The following is a 23,090-nucleotide window of genomic DNA, read 5'->3' as shown; positions in this document are numbered from 1 at the left end:
AAAAAAAAAAAAAAAAGAAGTAGGATTTATTGAAAACCTAAGTACCAGGGATTGTCCTACAAGCTTCACATGATGTCATTTAATCACAATAACTCCATAAAGTAGGCTTCATTGTCCACATCTTACAGAGCAGGAAAATGAGGCACAGAAAGCTTCACAGGTTGATCCAGGGTCACAGAGACAGGGATCAGGGCAGTGGGTCTGGCTGGCTCTGACTCCATAGCACACACTGCGTGATTAAATTCCAGCCCAGGACTTTACATAGGCATCACAAGGCTGTGGGCCAGGCATGGGGAGGATGTTAGGTCCCAAAGCTCAGGGGCCTTTAGCAATCATGGGCCCGAGTCCCTCATTTTACCAGTGAGGAGGCTGAGACTGTGGGAGGGATGTCTGCCTCACAGTCACACAGAAAGTGCTGGCAGAAAATGCTAGAAAACAAAATTGTCCTTATCCCGCCCTTTCCCAGGACTGCATGGGGGCTTGTACCCTGAAGATTGGTTCAGGGTACCGGATGCTGCTGTACAGGAAGCCCTCCCTGCCCTGCAAGGGCCCATGGTGGGGGTCTACTCTCAGTCATCCAAGGACAGCCACTCTCCTCTGCGGTGCTTTGGGGTGCCCTCCCTCCCACAGCTGGCCTGTGGGGCAGGGACCTTCACCCTGGTGGTGCTGGGTCCCTGGGACTGTGACTCCACCTTTGCCCGGGCCTTCCCCTGCGTGGCCACCCAGCTGACCATGGACCAATCCAACCAGGACCCGTCACTGCTGCTGGGCTCACGGCTGGCTTCCGTGGTCTTCCCTACTGGCTGTGACCCCCCTCCCACCCTGGCCACATTCCTGGCCCACAAGAACACTGTCACTGCTTTCGTGGGCCCTGTCAATCCTGGCTACTGTCCAGCAGCAGCCCTGCTGGTCAAAAGCTGGGGCAACACCCTCTTCTCCTGAGCATGTGGGGCGTCAGAGAGAGAAGGTGAATTGGTGCCCACCTTGCATCTGCTGCCCACGTGCTGCTGTCTATCATGAGACACTTTGGCTGGGCTTGCTCAGCCATTGTGTCCTTCCACCAGGACACCTGGATCACCACGGCTGGCAGCTGGCCATGACTTTCAGGATACATGGGCTGCCTAGTGGGGCTAGGCACCACCTCTTTGGGACCCGGGAAGCAGAGGCCACAGAAATTCTGAAGCAGCTCTGAGGTGTGGACGGCCTGAAAAGTAAGTATACTCAAGTGCCTTCCTCCTGTGGGCAGCCTGGACTGCATACGGCCACTGATGGGGGGCTCTCTCCGCATCAGACACTGGGCTGAGCACTTGACAATGGCCCTGACTTTAACCTGGCCACAGCCCCGTGAGCCAGTCCTCCTGAAGTCTCCATTTTGTGACTCAGAGAAGGTAAGTAACTAGTCTAAGTCGCACAGCTGTCCAGCGCTGCAACCAGATTTTCAGCTCTGATTCCAGTGGAGCGGGAGCAAAGGGTGTCTGTAGTTGTGGCCTGGGAAAATGAGGGAAATGAAGGTGTCACAGTACCTCTGAGCCCCAGGCAGGGAGTTAGAGCCACTCTTGGTTTTGTGGAGTCTGTTGATTGATTGATCACTTCCTGGATTTATCAAGCCCCTATTGTGGATGGGAGCTGGGTCTCAGCAGTGAACGGGGCAGACTCGGAGGCTGCTCTAGGGGATGACTGTGTGAGGGGAGACAGCTGAGTAAGCAGGGGTGGTTATGGCACAGAGATTGGGGCCATCCCGGGGAGCAGGGGCCTGTAGAGCCGGCAAAGCATGGGGCTGGGCTCTGAGGGATTTGAGGAGGCTTCTTGGAGGAGGTGACAGTGACAGGTCTATAAGGAAGTAGTTGGCCAGGGAAAGACATGGTGGAAGGGAAGAAGTGGCACCTGGAGGGCAGAAGCAGTCTTAATCTAGACCTGGTTATTTTTCAAACTGTGAAGAAAAAAAAAAAAAAACTTGCAGCCCATTTGGGTCAAGAAATCAGTGAATCAAGACTAGTATGATTATTAAAAAGAAAGAGTGGAATAGAAAAATAGAGAAGAATAGAATTGGGCAGAATAAAATCAAACAGAATGTAATAAAAGTAGTAACTATGAGGGTACTTGAGTTCTCTACACTCAGCCTTGTGAGTCTACTCAGATTAAATGTATTTCTTTTCTTTTCTTTTTCTTTTTTTGGAGATGGAGTCTCGCTCTGCCACCCAGGCTAGAGTGCAGTGGTGCAATCTCTGCTCACTGCAACCTCCGACTCCCGGATTCAAGCAATTCTCCTGCCTCAGCCCCCCGAGTCGCTGGGACTACAGGCACACACAGCCATGCCTGGCGACTTTTTTTTTTTTTTTTTTTTTTTTTTTTTTTTTTTTTTTGTATTTTAGTAGAATCAAGGTTTCACCGTGTTGCCCAGGCTGGTCTGGAACTCCTGAGCTCAGGCAATCCGCCTGCCTTGGCCTCCCAAAATGCTGGGATTACAGGCGTGAGCCACCCCGCCCGGCTGGTAAAATGCATTTCTTAAGGGGCCCAGTCTGCCCGACCCTGGCTGCACTCTGGGGACACAGGGAGGATCTGGCTGGGCCCCAGGCGTGAGGAGCCTGAGTCTGGTGGGAGACAGGTTTGTACACAGGGTACAGGGGGGCCCAGAGGCTAAAGGAGCTGATCTGCTTGGAGATGGATGGGGAGGGCTTCACAGAAGAGGTGACATTGGGCAGGACCCGATAATGGGAAGTTGATTTTAGAATGGAGCTGATGGGGAAAGGCATTCCAGGCAGAGGGCACTCCAGCTCCTGCAAAGGCGTGGAGGTAGCATGTCAGCAGAACTGGGAGAACGCGAACAGTTTGGCTGGCATGGCCAGAGCCTGGCAGCAGTGGGTGGGGAGACCCTGAGACTCCTCCACCCCTGCTGCGGGGGACTGAGCGCCAGCCACGGTGGGAGCTCTCAGGAGCCAGGAGGCAGAGGGGTGAGGAGCACACTCTCTGGAGTGAGATTGCGGGAAGTCCCTCTGCCGCCCCCTCCACCCCATCCTGCACCCTTGTGACCTCAGACAAGTCACCAAACCTCTCTGTGCTATGGTTTCTTCATCAGTGGCATGAGGCTGATCTACTGCAGATAACGGGCAGGGCTCAGGACCGTGCCTGCACTTAGCGGAGAAGCCTGCAGCCCGCGCGGCCTTTTCCTGTGGGGTGGCTTATTCACCAGTCGTGTGGAGCAGCTCCCCCGCGTGGTCAAACACAGAACAGCGCTTTCAACCTTTAAGAGAAAGGGCGTTTTGGGAAGTCGGCAGGCTTCTGTTTCCACTCAGTCCTGGTGGGCCTCTCTTTGAGGACCTCCCACACTATCTAATACATGCAGGGGGTGGTCCGTGGCTTGTGGCCCGACAGTACACCCCCCCACCACCAGACGCTCAGCGGAAGCCAGGGCTCCCGGCTCTGAAGTCCGTGTGATGAGGGGTCTTCAGGCTCCAGCAAGGAGACCCTCAGCCTGGGGGATTATGATAGCAGAGAACATATGAAATAAGTTAGAACTCTTCCTGGCAAGTGGTGTGCTTTTTATAAATGGTGAATTTTTTTGATATCTCCAATATCACCACAACCTGAAATAAAGTTCAGAAGGATTAAGTGACTGGAAGCTAAGTTAGGCATTTCCCAGTGGGCATCTTGCAACCTATGTGAGTAGATTTTTTTTTTTTTTGAGACTGTGTCTCACTCTGTCACCCAGGATGGAGTGCAGTGGTGGGATCTCAGCTCAGTACAACCTCTGGCTCCCAGGCTCAAGTGACCCTCCCATCTCAGCCTCCCAAGTAGCTGGGATTACAGGCGCGTACCACCATGCCCAGCTAATTTTTGCATTTTTAGTAGAGATGGGGTTTCACCATGTTGGCCAGGCTGGCCTCAAACTCCTGGCCTCAAGTGATCTGTCCACCTCGGCCTCCCAAAGTGCTGGGATTACAGGCAGGATCCACTGCCCGCGGCCAGCCATGGGACTTTTCAGAACATTTAATGTGATGTTTTGGCTACATATCACTGTGTAACAACTTACTCTAAAATGTAGTGGCTTAAAACAATTGCCATTTAATGATACCTTACGGTTTTGTGGGTAAGAAATTGGGGCCTGGATCAGCTGGGTGATTCTTCTGTTCTGCTTTGTATTGTGATTTTGCTGGTAAATGGGCTATCTGAAGTTGGTAAATTATGGCTCACAGATCAAATTAGGCCCACTGCCTGCTTTTGTAAATTGTTGTCCTGGAACACAGCCATGCTTATGTATTTATGTACCATCCATGGCTGCTTTCGTGGTACAAAGGCAGAGGCGAATAGTTGTGACAGAGGCTACATGGCCTGTAAAGGCTAAAAGTTACTTTTTGGAAGTTTTCAGAGAAGTTTGCTGATTCTTGGTCCAGAGGACCTAAAATGGCTTCCCTCACATGCTCCGTGCCTGGGCAGGGCATCGGGAGGATTGGGCTCACTGGGCTTGTCTTCCTGCTCTTTAGTCTCAGAGCCTCCCATGCGGTCTCTCCAGCGGGGCAGGACTTCTTTTCTGGGGGTTCAGAACTCTATCAGACAGTACTCCATGGGAAATGGGAGCAGCCAGTCTCCTAAAACCTGAACCCAGAAAGGTACAGGACCACTTCCACTGTATTCTATTGGTCACAGCAATCACAGAGCCACTCAGATTCAAGGGGTGGGGACAGAATTCCACTTCTTGCTGGCAAGAGTGTCTAAGGATTTGAGGCCATTCTTAAATCACCACACAGGCTAAAGTGCTTGTGAACCTGTAACTGGGGAGAGTACACAGGTCTCCTTCACTAGTCGATCCCTGAACTGTTTTTGTGAAGGGGACAGTGCCAGACAAGGTTTCATCTTTCCTGCTTTGGACAAATGCTAGTGTCCCAGGTTGGGTCTGAGTTTTCTGTAATAACTTGCTGGGAAGCCATTGGGGAAGCTTCCTTCTGCTTATGCCTGATCGCTTCTGCTCCTCTTCCTCCCTTCTCAATCCCCTAGTCTTGTGGGAGATGACTCGCACAGTTTTCAGATCTATGGTGTCACTTAAATTGGGAAACAGGCCTACATCCCTAGTCTGTGGAATTGACTGCAGCTCATTCACTTATTCATCCATAGTGCTTTCATGCACTTGTTCACTCACTCATTCAGTCTTTCACTCCTCAATCCATCCATCTATCCATCTGTCCTTCTGTCTATTCATCACCAATTATCCACCATGTATCCACCTATCAACTCATTCACCCCCACCCACCAACCATCCATCCACTCACCCATCCATTCACTCACCCATCCACCCATTCATTCATCTACCCACCCACTCACTAACCATGCAACCACCCATCCACCAACCACCCATCCGCTTATCCATCCATCCATCCACCCATTTATCCACCCACCCATACATCTACTCACCTACTCACCAACCATGCAACCACCCACCCAACCACTCACCCACAGACCAACTACTCATCCACCTGTTGACCAATCACCCACCAACCCATCCATCCACCCAGCCACCCACCCACCCACCCACCCATCCATCCATCCACCCACCCACCCATCTACCCACCAGTCCACCAAGTACCAATTCACCACCATTCACCAGTCACCCAACCACCCACCCACCCATCCACCTGCCCATCCACCCATCCACCCATCTATCTATCCATCCATCCACCACCTACCACCATACATGCATTCATACATCCATACTCCATCCATCTCTCATCACCCACCCCTTCATCCATCTGTCTGTCTATCCATCCATCCATCCATCCATCCATCCACTCATTCAACACTTCTGATGCCCCTACATGCTTAGCCTTGTGCTTGGTGCTAAGTGCGAGTGGCCTAGATGTGGATTGCACCTGGTCCAGCCCTCAAATGGCCACTGAGGACTGCTAAGGTGCCCATTGCCCTGACAGATGCGGGAGCTGTGCCATAAGAATGTTGCCACCTGCCTGGGCTTTTTCGTGAACCCTGGGGTCAGTGCTCTGGTTCTGGAGCACTGCCCACAAGGCAGCCTGGAAGACCTGCTATGGAACGAAGTCCTGCACCTGGACTGGACCTTCAAGGCCTCCCTGCTCTGGATTTGATCCATGTGAGATCCCTCCCTGGGTCTGGCACTGCAGGGAACTGGGAGGGCAGGGAGACAGGAGATGCTCAGATTTCCCACAGCTGGGCTCTTTCAGCTTTGTCTAACCCAGGGATATCCAAACAGCATGGCCACGGGTATGGGGCGGCAGGAAGGCTTTCTGGGGCCTGTGAGAATTCTGAGAGAACCAGGCTCGCTCTCATTCATTACAGACCCTAACTTCACCATGGCTTTGTGACTAGGCCACTATGCCCTGTGAGCACCAATCGATGGATGGGCATGAGTGGACTCCCATTATGTCCCCCTCAGGGCATGAGGTATCTGTACCACCGACATTTCCCTCATGGCCGCCTCAAGTCCTGAAACTGTGTGGTGGACAGATGCATTGTGCTCAAGACCACTGACCATGGTTATGCAGAGCTCCTGGACACTCAGCAGGCTCCCCAACCCTGGCCAGCCTGGAAGGCCAGCTCAGGGATGGGTGGGAGGCTGCCAGTAGGTTCGGGGGCCTCTGTTTAACCAGGTGCTTGTAAGGTGGGGGGAGGGCGATCTCCAGTCCTCAGCATTTGTGACCTTGAGTTGATCACTTTTCCTTTCTGAATGAGCTGTAGGTTCTTTACCTGTGAATCAAGGAGAATAGATGCGCCCGGCCTGGCTTAAGTGGTCAGTGGGTGACGGTGATGTGGCCCTGCCGTGTGACTGCAGAGCTGCTGTGGACAACTCCTGAGCTGCCGCTAGGGCCTGGGCGCCCCAGGTGGGGCACCCTCACAGGGGACCTCTTCAGCACTTGCATTATCCTGCAGGAGGTGCTGACTCAGGGCCCACCCTACTGCTCCTCCGGACTCCCAGTCAAAGGAAGGTATTCTCCTCCTCCTCTTGGTTGTCCCTGGCTGGAGTCTGCCTGGTGGGGAACTGTGACAATCAGGAAATCTGGGCCTGAAAATAACCACATAGGCACACACACCTAAAGTCTGACCATAAGAAGTTGACTTAGGCTGGCAGCCTTCAGTGACTCTGCCAGAATAGCAGCTGACCTACTCTAGGGCCTAAGGACGTTGTGCTCTGGGTGAAAATCCCCGCCCCTGCCTTCCTCCCCAGAGTCACTGCCATGCCCGTAGGTGCTCATGCCCAATCGCACCTCCCCTCCACACCCAGCACAGGCTATACAGGGCTCAGCCCTACTCCAGCTGTGTCACTGTCTTACTCTGTGACCTTACACAAACTGCTTACCCTCTCTGAGCCTTGGTGTTCTCATCTATAAGTGGGAATCCAATAACAAATGTGCCAGACCCCCAGCCCCAGGGCTGATGTGGCCAGGCTGCTCAGTACCAGGGGCTTGGTAACCTGCGCAGGCAGGCCCTTCAGAGCCTCTCCGTCCTCACACTTCTGGATCCCCAGGATAATCCCTCGCACCTTCCCCATCATCACCTGGCCTGTACACACTTGCTGTCTTCTGACCCCAGTGCCAGGGCCCAACTCCAGAAATGTTTCCTCTCCTCTGTGCTCTCTGTCCAGGCCCCCTGGACCACAGACTGCTCTTTCTGCCATCCCCCACTGCCTCTGCCCAGTCCCAGGGACCTGGCACTCCACAGACACCTGGCACTCCACAGACACCTGGCACCTCAGCCCAAAGTGCAGAGCAGTGACAGAGCCGAGCCCACCCTCAGTTCCCACCCTGATGGATCATCTTTAACTCCCAGGAGGCCCAGCCCCACTGCCTTTCTCCACCACAGCACTCCACCATGAATAATGAGCATTCCAGGCCCAAATTTATGAGGTAGAGGAGCGGGAAGAAGGGGGGCTTTATCAGACATTTGTTCAACACTCCTCAGTGCCTCCCCCTCATCTGCCTCTGAGGAGGGAAGGGCCGGCCAGATGGGATCTGCAAGACATACCACCAGTGCAAGGCGCTCCAGGCCTGGCTCCATCCAGCTCCATGCAGGGACCAGGCCTGGAACACTCTGGCCACTCTTGATAAAGCTGTCAGTCTAGGGCCCACTGCTTCCTGCTGTGTGCTTTCCCTGGCCTCAGGGAGTACAGGGCTCAGTCCACAGGCTCCAGGGAACACCAACCTAAGCCCAGCTCCACAACAACTTGCCTTGTGACTTTGAGTAAATCCCTTTTAGGCTCCAAGCCTCAGTTTTCTCATCTGTAGAATGGGGACTATGATGCCTGCCTTCCAGAGCAGCTGCAAGGATTCAATGAAATTCTGTAGATGGAGTGCCTGGCATGCAGTGGGTGCTCAATAAATACCTGCCAGGGTGATGTGAGGAGCATGCTAAGGGGGTCCCAGCTTCTCTCCTGACTCTAACATCTCTTTAGGATCCTATATGTGGGGGCACTTTGCAGTTCCCAAGGCACTTTCATGTGCATGATTCCATTTGACAACCCTGGGAGGTGGCTAATCATCCCCCTTTTAGAGTTAAGTGTGGCTCAGAGATGGGAGGGGACTTCACAGAGGGGAAGCTGTGGGCCTGGGATTGGATGGACATCCCCTGGTCCAAGCTCAGTGATGTTGCTCTAAAATCTCTTGGAGTCATCTGTAGGGGCATCCTCTTAGAGCCCAGCCAGCCCCCCGCCTCCCCAGAGCTGGACGCTCAGCCTCCTCCCTCAGCCCTCAGCACTGTCCATCAATCATGGCTGTGCCTGGGGTGTGGACAGCATTCCTGGCACAGTGAGGGGAGCATGAGACCTGGCCTGGCCTGGGGCAGGGGTTCCCAGCATGTTCACATATGAAGACTCCATTTTAATGTCAAAAAAGTTTAGAGTCTCACATGCTACTATTTGACTTCTAATATCGGCTGACTGAAAACATACCCAACGATAAAATCTGCTGTGAAATCAGCAACGCTTTGAAATGGATTTGTATTTTATTCACGACAGTGCCATCTGCGTGCCTTTGAAAAGCAGTAGTACATGTGTGCATGCGGTGCCTGACTGGCTCCATCAGCACACAGTCCTTTGTAAGCACATACAGCTTCCCCGACCCGGCATACTGGGGCCCTCCGGGTCTAACACCTGCAGGCTCTGAACCTCTGGGCGGAGGAGGCCGTGCAGGCTGGGTGCAAACCAGGCCCAGTTATCTGGGTCGTGCAGTGTCTGCTTTTGACTGGCCCTATGTGTGTACTGATTTCACTCCCAGGAGCCTCAGTTTCCCTGTCTGTCAAATGGGATGGTGACTCATGCCCAACAAGACAGCCAAAAAGGGATGGGAAGGGAACTGAAACCCAGAAAGAAATTTCTCCTCCCTGGCTCCAAGGGCTCCCAGCTTTCTCACTCATGAGAGGATGGTCCCGGCCCTCGTCAAAGGGGATGAATCTACTCCACCTCGAGACAGCGCTTCCAAGTATATGGTATGGTTCTGCCAATCTTACAGGTGAGGAAGCTGAGGCTCATAGAGGCGATGCGCCTTGTGCAGAAGTAAATGGGTCATCTAAAGTCCCACTCTGATCTGTGGACCCTAGAGCCTGAGCTCAGTGTTAGCCCCTCTTCCTCCCAGCCTACTTGAGGACTTCTCGGTTCCCCCAGGCTCTCCAGCAGACCCAGTGGCAGGGGTTATTTTCATCAGTTGCTCGGTGGGGAAATTGAGGCTTAGAGTCACAGCAGAACTAGAACATTGACAGCCTGGTGTGGAGACAGGATGACGTGTGGCCGGGTTATCTTGAGGACAGAATCATGATGATGATTATGATGACAAGCAGGCAATGTCGTTCACTCCGTGGGGACCCTGCACACCAGTCTCTGCATGGCAGAGAACAAGAAGAGGGTTAGGACAGGTGACAAGAGGGAGAGAGGCAGCAAGTCAGTCCAAGGAGAAGCACACAGGTGTCCTTTGAGAAGCCCTGCCCACCCCCTCTCTTCCCACGCCCCCTCCCCTTTTAGCTCTGGCATCAGGGTTGATGCCCCCATCCACAGATGAGAAATCTGGAGAGTAAATGACCTCTAAGTGGTCACCATAAGGGTGGGTAGCAGAAGTAGGACGAGCAACCAGTTTCTAAAGCACCAGCCTCAAATCTTTCCAGGGCATCAGAGGTTGCCATGGGCAGTGAAGTGGGAAAGGGCTCTTCCCCTGAGTGAGGGGTGACTGTGGGATTCCTGCCCAAGGCGCCATGGCAAAGAAGGCTGAGATGAGCACACAGATTCAGCCTGAAGAAGGGGGGAAATGGCCTCACACTGTGGGGAGGTGAGGGGTCAGATACCTGGCTTCACATCTATGTGAGAATCCAGTGGATATCATCTCACTTACCCACTGACCTTGGGCAAGTTAATGGCCCTGTTGGGCCTCAGCCTCCTTGTTGCCTGGAAAGATAACTAACCCTGGCCTACCTCTCCAGATAGGTGTGACCGTCCAGTGAGATAACTACTTTTTTTTTTAATGTAACTCTTTGAGAAGGAGAGAGTAAGGTCCAAGAAAAAGAACTAGCCAATGCAATTAAACAAGAAAATTAAGTACTAGCCAATGCAATTAGACAAGGAAATTAATATTGGAAAGGAAGAAGAAATATATATAATTCCAGATGATAAAATAATTCAGTGGGATGGCTGATGATAACATTAATTTAAAAGACTTCAGTTTGAGACCCAGATCCACCACTGTGTGCTCCTTGGCAAGTTATTCCACCTCTCAGATCCTCTGTCTCTTCATTTATGAAATAGTGACCTTCCATACAGAGGTGGCCTTGGAGTTGGCTTCATGTCCTCGCTGGTGTCTCAAGGTCAGCGGCTGTCATGCCCACCCTTCAAAGCTTGTGCCTCTGCTTTTAGTGGACAATACAAAATAGGTGCATTCTAGGGGCTGCTGCCACTGCCTACCTTGTAGATGTTTGGCTGAGAGAAGCGGTATTAATGGAGGTTGGATGTGCACACCTACACACACACACACGTTCAAGATGTTGGATTTTGACAAGCATGAACCCCCTCACTTTGACCATCATTGATTTGCTTTTCCCCCCGACTGCACTCTGGGAAGGTGTAAACCACACTGGATAAGGTTCTAGTAAGTCTTCCTAGGAACACTGCTGCTGGATTCCCTGTAAGGCTGTTGTTGAAGATGCAGTTCACGATCACACATAAGTGTTCTCATACAAAAAACTAAGAGGCTTTTCTCTTTGCTTGGCACTAGGAGCAGTTGTATTTCTTTTGAGCTATTAGTTTAATGCTCTATTGTCTTATGGGCCCCATAGATGTGTAATCTATATTTCCCTCTTTGTTTTGTTGCTAGAAAGCTCATATCCAAAATGGTGACCAAATTCTAGCATGGATTTTGCATACAGATTTCACTCCCAGATTTACCTTTTTAAAAAAAAAACACCTTTATTCTCCTTTGGTCCTAATATTCTCACGTTTATTATTTTATTTTGTAATACTGTACTGTTTTTATTCTTCTTAGTCATTAAAATTTTGGAGGAACAAAGTAGAAATAGAGATAGATTACACAAATACATGATCTACATATATCCTTTCTATCTGTCCACTCATTGATCCACCTACCCTTCCATCTGTCCATCCATCTGTCCATCCATCTGTCCATCCATCTGTCCATCCATTCGTTTATTTATCTATCTTCTTTCTATCTATCCTTGTGAAGAATAAAGAATCTCACAATGTTGTTGTGAGACCCAGTGCAATAGGGTTGTGTTTGTTAATTGTAATGCTGTGCTGGGTACAGTTTCCTTTGCAAAGTCCTCTTCCTGCCTGCCCACCCCACACAGAATCAACCCATTAATCAGACACACAGCTGACTGTGCTTTTACCTTGTCAGAGCTGCCGTTCCCTGTCATTTACATGTCTGGTCCTCACAACAATGCAGCTCCTCCAAGCAGGGGCTCTGTTTGGTGCATTTCCATGGCCCCAGATTCCTGGCTGAGGGCTGGATGTGCTGACCTTCATGGATGACTCGGCATTTTTCTACCATCTTCAGTTCAAAAGCATCCACCAAGGGATTTTGCACTTAATGGACCACAGTGTTGACTTGTCCATCGTCCATCTCTCCATCCCCTTACCATCTTATCCACAGGCTCTTCTGTGCCTGACCCTGTGCTGGGCATGGGCAGACAGATGGCTCAGCTCCCGTCCTTACACTCAAGGAGCTGTCAGTCCCACAGGTAAAAGATGATGACCCGCAGTGAAAGTAGTAATCCTGGGAGGAAGAGGATGCTGAGAGGGCCCCAACCCAGCTAGGGATAGATGTGTAAAGAGCAGGGAGGACTTCCTGGAAGAGGTATTGTCTTCCCAGAATTGTCCAGTCTGGTAGTGGCCACCCCAGGCAGGCAGTGGGGGAAAAACGTGCTAAATCTGAGGCTTCAGAGGGCCTGGTGAGTGTGAGGACGCTGAACCAGCAGGGCTGGCTGGACATGAATGGGCCGGGAGTGGGGAGTCGGGGGCACTGGAGAGGACAGCAGGGGCCTCAGCAGGGCCTCCCGGCCCCTCCCTGTGCACCTCTCAATCCTGGGCTTGAGTCCCAGCCTGGCCACCAGCTTCTGTGTGGCTTTGGGCTAACAGCTTCCCCTCTTCAGTCCTCTCTTTCTTTGGCTGTGAACAGCAATGATGGCCACAGTCCCGGCAGGTTCACAGAGGATAGGAGGATCCCATCCTCCACGCAGAAGTGGGTGTCAACCGTGGAGTGTGAGACGGAGTCGCCTCCTGCCCACCATTCCTCCACTCTGCTCCTGCTGTGAGGACCTTCCCCTGCAACCCTGCCCCTTGTTCTGATCCAGGGCATCTAGGGGCAGCTTCAGACATGGTTAGGAAGGCATGGAGGGAGGTCCCAGGAAACACCCAGGCTCTACTGGCCTTAGCCCTAATTCATGACTCACCAGCCCCTGTACAGCCACAGGCCTCCAAGGAGGCAGGGGCAGGGGAGGGCCAGGCCCTGAGGGCTGGAGCCAGATTGAAAATGATGCCTTAGGAGGAAGTTTCCAAGGACACAATGAACTCTTTGAGGTGCCAGACAATCTGCTGATACCATTATTTATAGAATCCCAACGACAATAATCGCCAACACTCATTGAGTGCTTACTGTATACTGGATGCTAGTATTAAACGCTTTAAATGTATTAGCCCATTTATTCAGCAAAACAATTTATGAGGTAGGGACTGGTACTGCTACTTTACATAGGAGGAAAACGAGGCAACAGAGGCTAAGTGGCTTGTTAACATAGTCCCAGTGGGATGTGAGGCTGAGATTTGCGTCTGGTTACACTAGTCCAAAGGCCGTTCTTCAGGGAGGCTCACCATCCCCATGACATGTACATCTTCAGGATAAAGCCGCAGGTTCGTAGTGGCCCACGAGCCCTCCAGGAGCTGCCCCACCTCCCTCCCAAGCTGTGTCTTCAGCTGATCTTCTCCCCCTCTGCAGACCTCTGGATCCACACACATGCCTCGTGCTCTCGAACCCCCAGGCCTAGGGACCTGCTGTTTCCTCCTCCTGGAGCAGTGCTCTCCCTCCTCTTCACTCAGCTCCCCACAGCGCGTCTCTGGTCTCTGGTTAGCCTTCTCCCCCTCCTGTTTGATGCGCGCACAACTCCCCGTACGTCGCACTTTGTGGTTCCACCCAGAATCACTCTCCAGTGCCTGGCCGTGTCCAGCACATCATAGATCCTCAGGAAATGTGTGTTGACAGAATGAGGAGGACATTGAGGCCCAGAGAGGGAAGTGACCTGCTTAAGGTCACACAGCTGGCCGGCAGCAGAGCCAGGACAGGAACCTACGGCGTCCACCACAGTGCTCCGTCCATTGCACCACACCGACCTACAGGTACCCGCAGGGACCTGCGTCAACAGCACCCAAGGGTGCAGCTTCCCTCCCGTTCCCCATTCAGGACCTTCAGTCCCTGCCCTGGCCCTCAGTTCCAAGGCATTGCCTGAGTTTCCCTCTTGCCTCCACAGCCGCCCTGGCCCCACAGCCCCAGGAAAAGATTCCTCATCTCATCTCGCTGAGCCTCACAGCTTTGATCTGCCCTGAGTCACCCCGGCCTTGTCTCTTCCTCCCCTGCTAATCTTTCCTCACACATGTGTCCCTGGCTCTGAATCATGCCTTCTGATCTGCTCTGAACTCTGGCCAGGAGGCCTGTATCTTTCTGGCAGAGTGAAATGAAATCAAACAAGGCCTGCACACCCCTCCAGATGTGGGGAAACAGGAGGCCCCTTCTTCATGATGTGCGAGCATCTCTCATCACTCACGCCATCCGCCTCGGTTTCCCCTTGGTCCCCAACAGGATCTGGTTACTGCTCTTTAATCCGGTCTGGGCTGGAAGGCAGCCAGGCAATCATTTCCCGGTTCCACAGGGGTCTGCGATTCCCTCCCGCACTCGCTGAATGTGCACTTTCATCGACATGGCTCCAGAGCGGAGCTGCTGCAGGCTGTCGGGGAGGCAAAGCCTCACCCCTGCCTACGGCTCAGCCAGGCACAAGTCTTGTCCTGGCTCTACTGCCAATCCACCCTGGGCACATCACCTCTCTGTCCCTCAGTACACCATGTATAAAACAGGGATGAAAGTATATCTGGCTTAGGATTGCTCTGCAGATTAAGGAATGGGAGAGAAAGCACCATTGTTCACCTAGTCACCACCTTAACCTCCAGCACCTGCCTCATCCCAGGTGCTGAGGCATCCCAGAAAGCACAGAGGGAAGGGTCCGCATTAGTTAACCACCTACTGAGGACTAACTTGGCCTGGGGAATTTCACACGTGATCTCATCTATCCCTTTCAGTGCCTGTCAGGGATATGGATTACTATCCCCACTGTACAGATGAGGACACAGGTGCAGGGGGGGTGAATGGCTCACCCAGGGCCACACAGAAAGTCAGTGGTGGAGTTAGAATTCACATCTGTGTTTGTTAGTATGGACAACTTGGCTTCACCTCTCCTCTGGCTATTTCTCCCATCTGTGAAGGGAATCGCTTGCAACTGAGAGCCCACTATGATAGGCAGCTTTGAGCACATCACCTTTACGAGACCCTGGAGGGGACCTGGAGGGGAAAGATGACCTGTGCCTGCTCATCTTTCTGTCTCTAGGATTAAGGAGTGAATGTTAATCACCCTGCAGTTCCCTTCCAGCTCAGGCATCAGGTAGGTCAGCATCCTGGAGATCAGCTTTAGCCGATCAGAGATGTGGTCTGGTTGTATGGCCACCATGAGGCCTTCTACTCCTCTCCCCTAGTCTGGACTGTGGGGACACACACCTGAGTCAGAGCTGGATCCCCAGAGCGGGAGCACCCTCCCTGAATCACAGCTGCATACCCAGTAGACAGGGTGGGAGTAGAACCTCCTCAAAAGAGAGAAGAAAGGGAGACTCAACAAGAAAAGAAAACTTCAGGCCAATATCCATGATGAACATAGATACAAAAATCTTCAATAAAATACTGGCAAACTGACTGCAACAGCACATCAAAAAGCTTATCCACCATGTTCAAGTAGGCTTCATCCCGGGGATGCAAGGCTAGTTCAACATACGCAAGTCTATAAACATAATTCACCACATAAACAGAACCAAAGACAAAAACCACGTGATTATCTCAATTGATGCAGAGAAGGCCTTTGACAAAATTCAACAGGCTTTTATGCTAAAAACCCTCAATAAACTAGGTATTGATGGAACGTATCTCAAAATAATAAAAGCTATTTATGACAAACCAACAGCCAATATCATACTGAATGGGCAAAAACTGGAAGCATTCCCTTTGAAATCTGGCACTAGACAAGGATGCCCTCTCTCACCACTGCTATTCAATATAGTACTGGAAGTTCTAGCCAGAGCAATCAGGCAAGAAAAAGAAATAAAGGGTATTCAATTAGGAAAGGAGGAAGTCAAATTGTCTCTATGTGCAGATGACATGACTGTATATTTACAAGACCCAATCATCTCAGCCCAAAATCTCCTGAAACTGATAAGCAACTTCAGTAAAGTCTCAGGATACAAAATCAATGTGCAGAAATCACAACCATTCCTATACACCAATAACAGACTTAAAGACAGCAAAATCAAGAACGAACTGCCATTCACAATTGCTACAAAGAGAATAAAATACCTAGGAATACAACTAACAAAGCATGTAAAGGACCTCTTCAAGGAGAACTACAAACTGCTGCTCAAGGAAATAAGAGAGGACACAAAAAGATGGAGAAACATTCAATGCTCATGGTTAGGAAGAATCAATATTGTGAAAATGGTCATACTGCCCAAAATAATTTATAGATTCAGTGCTATCCCTATCAAGCTACCTATGACCCTCTTCACAGAACTGGAAAAAAACCACCCTAAACTTCATATGGAACCAAAAGAGAGCCCACATAGCCAAGTCAATACTAAGCAAAAAGAACAAAGCTGGAGGCATCACGCTACCTGACTTCAAACTATACTACAAGGCTACAGTAATCAAAACAGCATGGTACTTGTACCAAAACAGAGATATAGACCAATGGAACAGAACAGAGGCCTCAGAGGCAATGCCACACATCTATAACCATCTGATCTTTGACAACATGACAAAAACAAGCAATGGGGAAAGGAGTCCCCGTTTAATAAATGGTGTTGGGAAAACTGGCTAGCCATGTGCAGAAAACGGAAACTGGATTCCTTCTTGACACATTACACTAAAATTAACTCCAGATGGATTAAAGACTTAAACATAAGACTTAACACAATAAAAACCCTAGAAGAAAACCTAGGCAAAACCATTCAGGACATAGGCATAGGCAAGGAATTCATGACTAAAACACCAAAAGCATTGGCAATAAAAGCCAAAATAGACAAATGGGATCTAACTAAACTCCAGAGCTTCGGCACAGCAAAAGAAACAATCATTAGAGTGAACCTGCAACCAACAGAACGGGAAAAAATTTTTGCAATCTACCCATGTGACAAAGGGCTAATATCCAGAATCTACAAAGAATTAAAGCAGATTTACAAGAAAAAAAACAAAGGTGGGCAGGGGATACGAACAGGAAAAGATATGTCTTTTCAAAAGAAGACATATATGAGGCCAAGAAACATATGAAAAAATGCTCATCATCACTGGTCATTAGAGAAATACATATCAAAACCACATTGAGATAACATCTCACGCCAGTTAGAATGGTGATCATTAAAAAATCTGGAGACAACGGATACTGGAGAGGATGTGGGAAAATAGGAACACTTACACTGTAGGTGAGGGTGCAAATTAGTTCAGCCATTGTGGAAGACAATGTGGCAATTCCTCAAGGACCTAGAAATAGAAATTCCATTTGACCCAGCAATCCCATTACTGGGTATAAATCCAAAGGATTATAAATCATTCTATTATAAAGACACATGCACACATATGTTCATTGTGGCACTATTTACAATAGCAAAGACCTGGAACCAACCCAAGTGCCCACCAATGATAAACTGGACAGGGAAAATGTGGCACATATCACCATGGAATACTATGCAGCAATGAAAAACGATGAGTTCATGTCCTTTGTAGGGGCATGGATGAACCTGGAAACCATCATTCTCAGCAAACTGACACAAGAACAGAAAATCAAACACCGCATGTTCTCACTCATAGGCGGGTGTTGAACAATGAGAACACATGGACACAGGGAGGGGAGCATCACACACTGGGGTCTGTGCAGGGGAAATAGGGGAGGGACAGTGTGAGGGTGGAGAGTTGGGGAGGGATAACATGGGGAGAAATGCCAGATATAGTTGATGGGGATGAAGACAGCAAACCACATTGCCATGTGTGTACACATGCAACAATCCTGCATGTTCATCACATGTACCCCAAAACCTAAAGTGCAATAAAATATACATATCAAAAAAAAGAGAGAGAGAGAGAGAAAGACAAAGGGCCTAGGCCATGTACATCGAGAGGCAGCGTAGTGCACAGACTCTGGAGCTGGACTGACCAAGTTCAAACCCACGAACTAGCTGCAAGTGACCTTGGCAAGTGACTTAATGCCTCTGACCCAGTTTTCACCTGTACAATGGTCTTAGTAATAGTACCCACATCCCAAAATTCTTGTGACGGTCTAATGAGTTCCTATTTGTAAAGGGTTTGGGATTGTGTCCAGCACATAGTAAGCACTATACGAGTGTTTGAGAGGCACTTTGTCCTTTTTCCAGTCCCACCAATCAAGTAAGGCATTCCTCTTCCTCTGGCAAGGAAGAAGACAGCAGGGAAAGCCAGGGGTCTCTCATGTTTTTCCCTCCTGGGGCGTGGCGTGGAAGATCTCTTTTGTGGAGAGGTGCACATCTTGGGACAGCCCTGCCTCCAACCCCGCCACTCTTACCGCCAGCCCATGAATGCTGGGTGGACAGCAGCAGGCAGGCCATGGGGCAGGAGAGCAGGCCATAGCCCGGGGGAGGGAAACATCTTTCTCGCAGCTGGGGACTGGGAAGGTTCTGTGCACTAGATCACGTGCGAGTGAGACTGATGGAGGGTGGGATTTCAGCAGACAGAGACTGGGGAGAGCTTTTCAGGCAGAGGGACCTGGCACTCCAGGCCTCGAGGTGAGCAAGCACTGAGTGTCTCTTGAAACGGTGGAAAGGGTTTCTGTCTGGCTGATGCGTGGGGAACCAGGAGGTCAGGAGTTTGAGACTGGCCAACATGAAGAAACCCCATCTCTACTAAAAATACAAAAATCAGCCAGTCATGGTGGCACAGACCTGTAATCCCAGCTACTTGGGAGACTGAGGCACAAGAATCACTTGAACCTGGGAGGCAGAGGTTGTAGTAAGCCAAGATTGCACCATTACACTCTAACCTGGCTAATAGGGTAAGACTCTGTCTCAAAAAAAGAAAAGAGAATGTGTGATGCTGATAGTCTGATGGAAGAGGCAGGACAGAAACCTTCTGTGGTCATGCAAACAACCAAATGGTTGCTAGGATGGGTCTGGGGAGCCCTCAGAGTCGAGAACATACCTTCCCATACCCTGCTCCTTCCGCCATGGTTCCCCTGGCCTGCAGGATAAAGTCCATTCGCACTGCCACTACCACCCCGCCACCGCCATCGCCTTCCGACCTTGTCTCCCAGCATTCCCTGCATGGCCCTGCATCCACACTCAGCTGTTTGCAGTTTCACACACACCCATGGGTTCCCTGCCTCTGTGCCTCTGCACCTGCTGTTCCCTGCCCACTCATTCTCTCATCCTTCAAGACAGAGCCCATGTATCCTCCAGCAAGTCCCTGGCTGGGTTAGAGGCCCTTCTTGGTGGTGGTCCTGGTGCTTCTTTCGTCACAGCCTTATCGCAGGTTACACATCTGTCCCCACTGGGCCGGGAGCTACCCAAGAGCAGGGACTGGCTCTGATCTATCTATGAACCCTCGCCTCCAGCACAGAGCCTGGCGCAAGCATCGACTCCTCTTTGGATGTCATTGGAGACATCCAAATGACAGTTAGCTTTATCCTCAGCCCGCAACTGGAGCCCAGGATGTGCAATGGGGGATGGCGGGGAGTAGAGAAGGGTGAGGCTGTCATTGGAATCTCCTGGTCCAAGACCTGCTGGAGCTCACTGGATTCATTTGAGTTTCAGGGTCCTGTGCATCAGGGGTCGTGGGTCTCACGATGCCTCAGTATTACCTCTCTGGGGACACCATGGCTTCCTGGATGGAGTCCGCAGAGCTGCATGAGTATCTCATACTTCTGTCCTGCCCAGGGGAGGGACTCCTTCAATAACCTGTACAGCCTGGCTGTTAAAAATAGTTTATGAGAATTTCTTGAACCCGGGAGGCTGAGGTTGCAGTGAGCCAAGATTGCGTCACTGCACTCTAGCCTGGTGACAGAGCGAGACTCCATCTCAATAAATAAATCATAAAATAAAATGTTTCTTAGTAAACAAATCACCACCTGGTGGCAGTGTACCCTAGTTTTTAGGAAAGCAACTACTATGTGGGTGCAAATGTAATTGTCGCTTTGGTGTTAAAGGTAATGATGAAAGCTACAGTTACTTTTGCACCAACCTAAGAGAAGGAGAGGATACGTGTCATTGGCTCTTTTAACTTTCCACATCATGTTTGTGAGCTCATGAGGGCGTTAGGAGGGAAAACAATGACTCAAGAGGCAGGAAATCTGGGTCCTAGCCCTGATTCTGCAACTGGCTTGCTTACTGTCCTTGGGCAAAATGTTCTTCCTGTAGGCCTTAGTTTCCCCATTGTACAAAGAGGATATCCTTTAAAGTTTTTTTTTTAATTGGTTATGTGCCACCTCCTTTTATGCTGGGACAGCCCTGACACCACCATGAAGACATCCCCAGCATTTTTGGCCCTTGCTGACAGCAGGATCTACCATGACGGCTTGGTCAGAGCAGCTAAAATGTGTGTTGAAGGCCCAGGTCTTCTGCCTCAGGCTGTGTAGGTTGTTGCTCTAATGTTCAGGGCACATCCTGCATAACTGGGTGCTGTGGCTCTTTTGGGAAGTCCTGCTCTTAAAACTACAAACTGCATGTCTTCTCCAACTCAGCCTTCACAGGCTTCCACGAGTAGAAATTATGTTCCTAGGAGTCTGACTCCATTGTGAGTTCCCCTTAGCACTCAATCTATGTAATTTGCTTTTCCTCTGGGTCTCTTTTAGTGACCAACAATTTAGAGGGACAAGAAGGCTGGAAGAAGGGTGTTACATAAATCATCACTATGTGTATGATTGATTGGAACTGCAGTCATGGCAGGCTCTTAATGATTTTACCAATACTAGGTATGCTGTCACCAGGTGGTGACTTGATGACTGCCTTTCTTCTCAGCATGCAGAATTCATGTCAGCCAAAGCACTCTCCAGATACTGCTCAGTCCTGATGAAGGTTACCAAATTGGCATCAGAGGTCAGACTGAGCTGAAGGTGAGAGAATTCCGTGGCCTTTGTGGGAAAAGTCCCCAAGGGTCCAGTTTCTGTGGGAAGTAGGAAAGACTCTCATCTGACTGACGTGGCTGCCTAGAGTTGGGGATGTAGCTGGTCACCTTTACACGTTCTCTATGCTCCCCAAATTCCAAGGAAACATTTCTTCCTGGGAGCCACCTGGCTCCTTGTGAGAGGAAAGGCCAGGACAGAGAAGTGAGCTCTCCTGATGACCTATCTACGTAGCATGCCAGTGCACAACACACATCAAAATATTTATCACTCAGCAATAATGAAAGGAGCATCACTGTCCCCATTTTACAGTTGAAGAAATTCAATCAAAGAGGCAGAGTGGCTTGTCAGTCACATAGCTCATAATCCAGATCTCATGGCTCCAAAGCTTGTGCCTTCTCCATAGCCCTGTTGGGCTCCTACCTATCCCTCAGAACCCCAGCTCAGACATCACCTCTCACTGCAGCCCACCCTGACCCAGGAACACTTCTTCTGCTCCTCCTTCCCCACAAACAATGACTGTCACGCCTTCTCTGTGTACCCACCAGTCCTACGCCAGTTCTCTGCTGTTACAGTGTGATGTTGGGTTGTTAATGAGGAACTGTCAACTTCCTGATCCAACACTCTTATGTATCATGTATCATGGCTTTTATAGTAAAAATGCCTCTATATGGACTTCACCTATGAATCCCCAAAGCCCACACAGAAGCTCCTGTTGCTGGCTCAATAGTACTTGCAGCGGTACTCCTAAAGCTGGGTGGCTACGGTATAGTTCAGCTTATCCCATCCTCAGCCCCCAACAGAATATACAGCCCATCCCTTCCTCATGCTACCCCTATGAGGGATAGTTATGATAAGCTCTGTGTGTCTATGACAAACCGACCTAAAATCATGTATTGTCTACCCCTCTGTAAGCCACTCTTCTGGAAGCCGCATACTGTGAGCCACCTACTCCTCTGTACGCACTTGTTATTGTGGCTATCCTTACTCAAACCCCTTGAAGCTTTACAGGTGCCATCACCCTTACAATTGCCCATGAACTCACTTCATCCTTACTATTCTGCCTAGCAAATTCCAACTACGAGCAAGTCCACAGCCGAAGTATATCACTTACCCGAGGCCTTCAGACACTGCTTTCACTAATAGCTTCTTGATGACTCCTAGCAAATCTCACTAACCTTGCCTTACTCGCTACCATTAATCTGGTAGGAGAACTCTTTGTGACTATGGCCTCGTTCTCCTGATCAAACATCACTATTATGCTTATAGGACTTAATATACTAAATTACAGACCTTTATTCCCTATGTATGCTAATCATAACACGAGGGACTTCACACGTCACGTTAACAGCATTAAACCTTCCTTTACATGAAAAAATGTATTGATACTTACACATCTTGCACTTATCTTCCTACTATCCTTAAACCCTAAGATCACTGTGGAGCTTACATGCTGTAGCTATAGCTTAACCAAAACATTAGATTGTGAATCTAATAACAAAAGCCTGCAACTTCTTATCTACTGAGAAACTATGCAAGAACTGCTGACTCATGCCCCCATGCCTAACAATATAGCTTTCTCAACTTTAAAAGGAATAGAGTCGTCTGCTGGTCTTAGGAACCAAAAACATTGTGCAATGCCAAATAAAAGTAATAATCATGTATTTTTCCACTACCATAATAGCCCCAATCCCTTTAATTTTACCAATTATTACTACCTTAATTAACCCCTGTAAAAAAAGCTCATACCCAAATTATGTAAAAATACCTATTGCATGCACCTTCCTCACTGGCCTCATCCCTACAACGTTTATATGTGCAGACCAAGAACTTATTATCACCAACTGACATTGAATGACAATCCAAACTCTAAACTCACACCAAGCTTCAAGCTAGACACTTCTCCACAATGTATATCCCAGTAGCACTGTTCATTACCAGCTCTATTGTAGAATTCTCAATATGGTATATAAATTCAAATCCTAACATTAATCAATTCTTCAAATACTTACTTTTCTTACCACAGTGTTAATTCTAGTCACCGCCAACAATCCCTTTCAACTCTTTATCAGATGAGAAAACATAGGGATTATGTCTTTCTTCCTAATCAGTTGATGGTACAGCCAAGCAGATGCCAACATAGCAGCCCTCCAAGCAGTCCTGTGCAACCTCATGGGCGATATTGGCTTTAT

The 23,090-nt window shown here is 49.8% G+C and overlaps 1 pseudogene; it reads left to right on the top strand.

The window, feature by feature from the left end:
- Positions 1-552: 552 nt before the first annotated feature.
- LOC119471927 lies at positions 553-1,192 on the top strand (annotated as a pseudogene).
- The last annotated feature ends 21,898 nt before the right edge of the window (positions 1,193-23,090 follow it).

This window comes from Cebus imitator, unplaced genomic scaffold, assembly GCF_001604975.1.
Source record: "Cebus imitator isolate Cc_AM_T3 unplaced genomic scaffold, Cebus_imitator-1.0 Scaffold79, whole genome shotgun sequence".
In the NCBI taxonomy this organism is placed as follows: domain Eukaryota; kingdom Metazoa; phylum Chordata; class Mammalia; order Primates; family Cebidae; genus Cebus; species Cebus imitator.
Note: the sequence above shows the minus strand (reverse complement) of the source record. Positions and strands in the feature narration are given on the sequence as shown.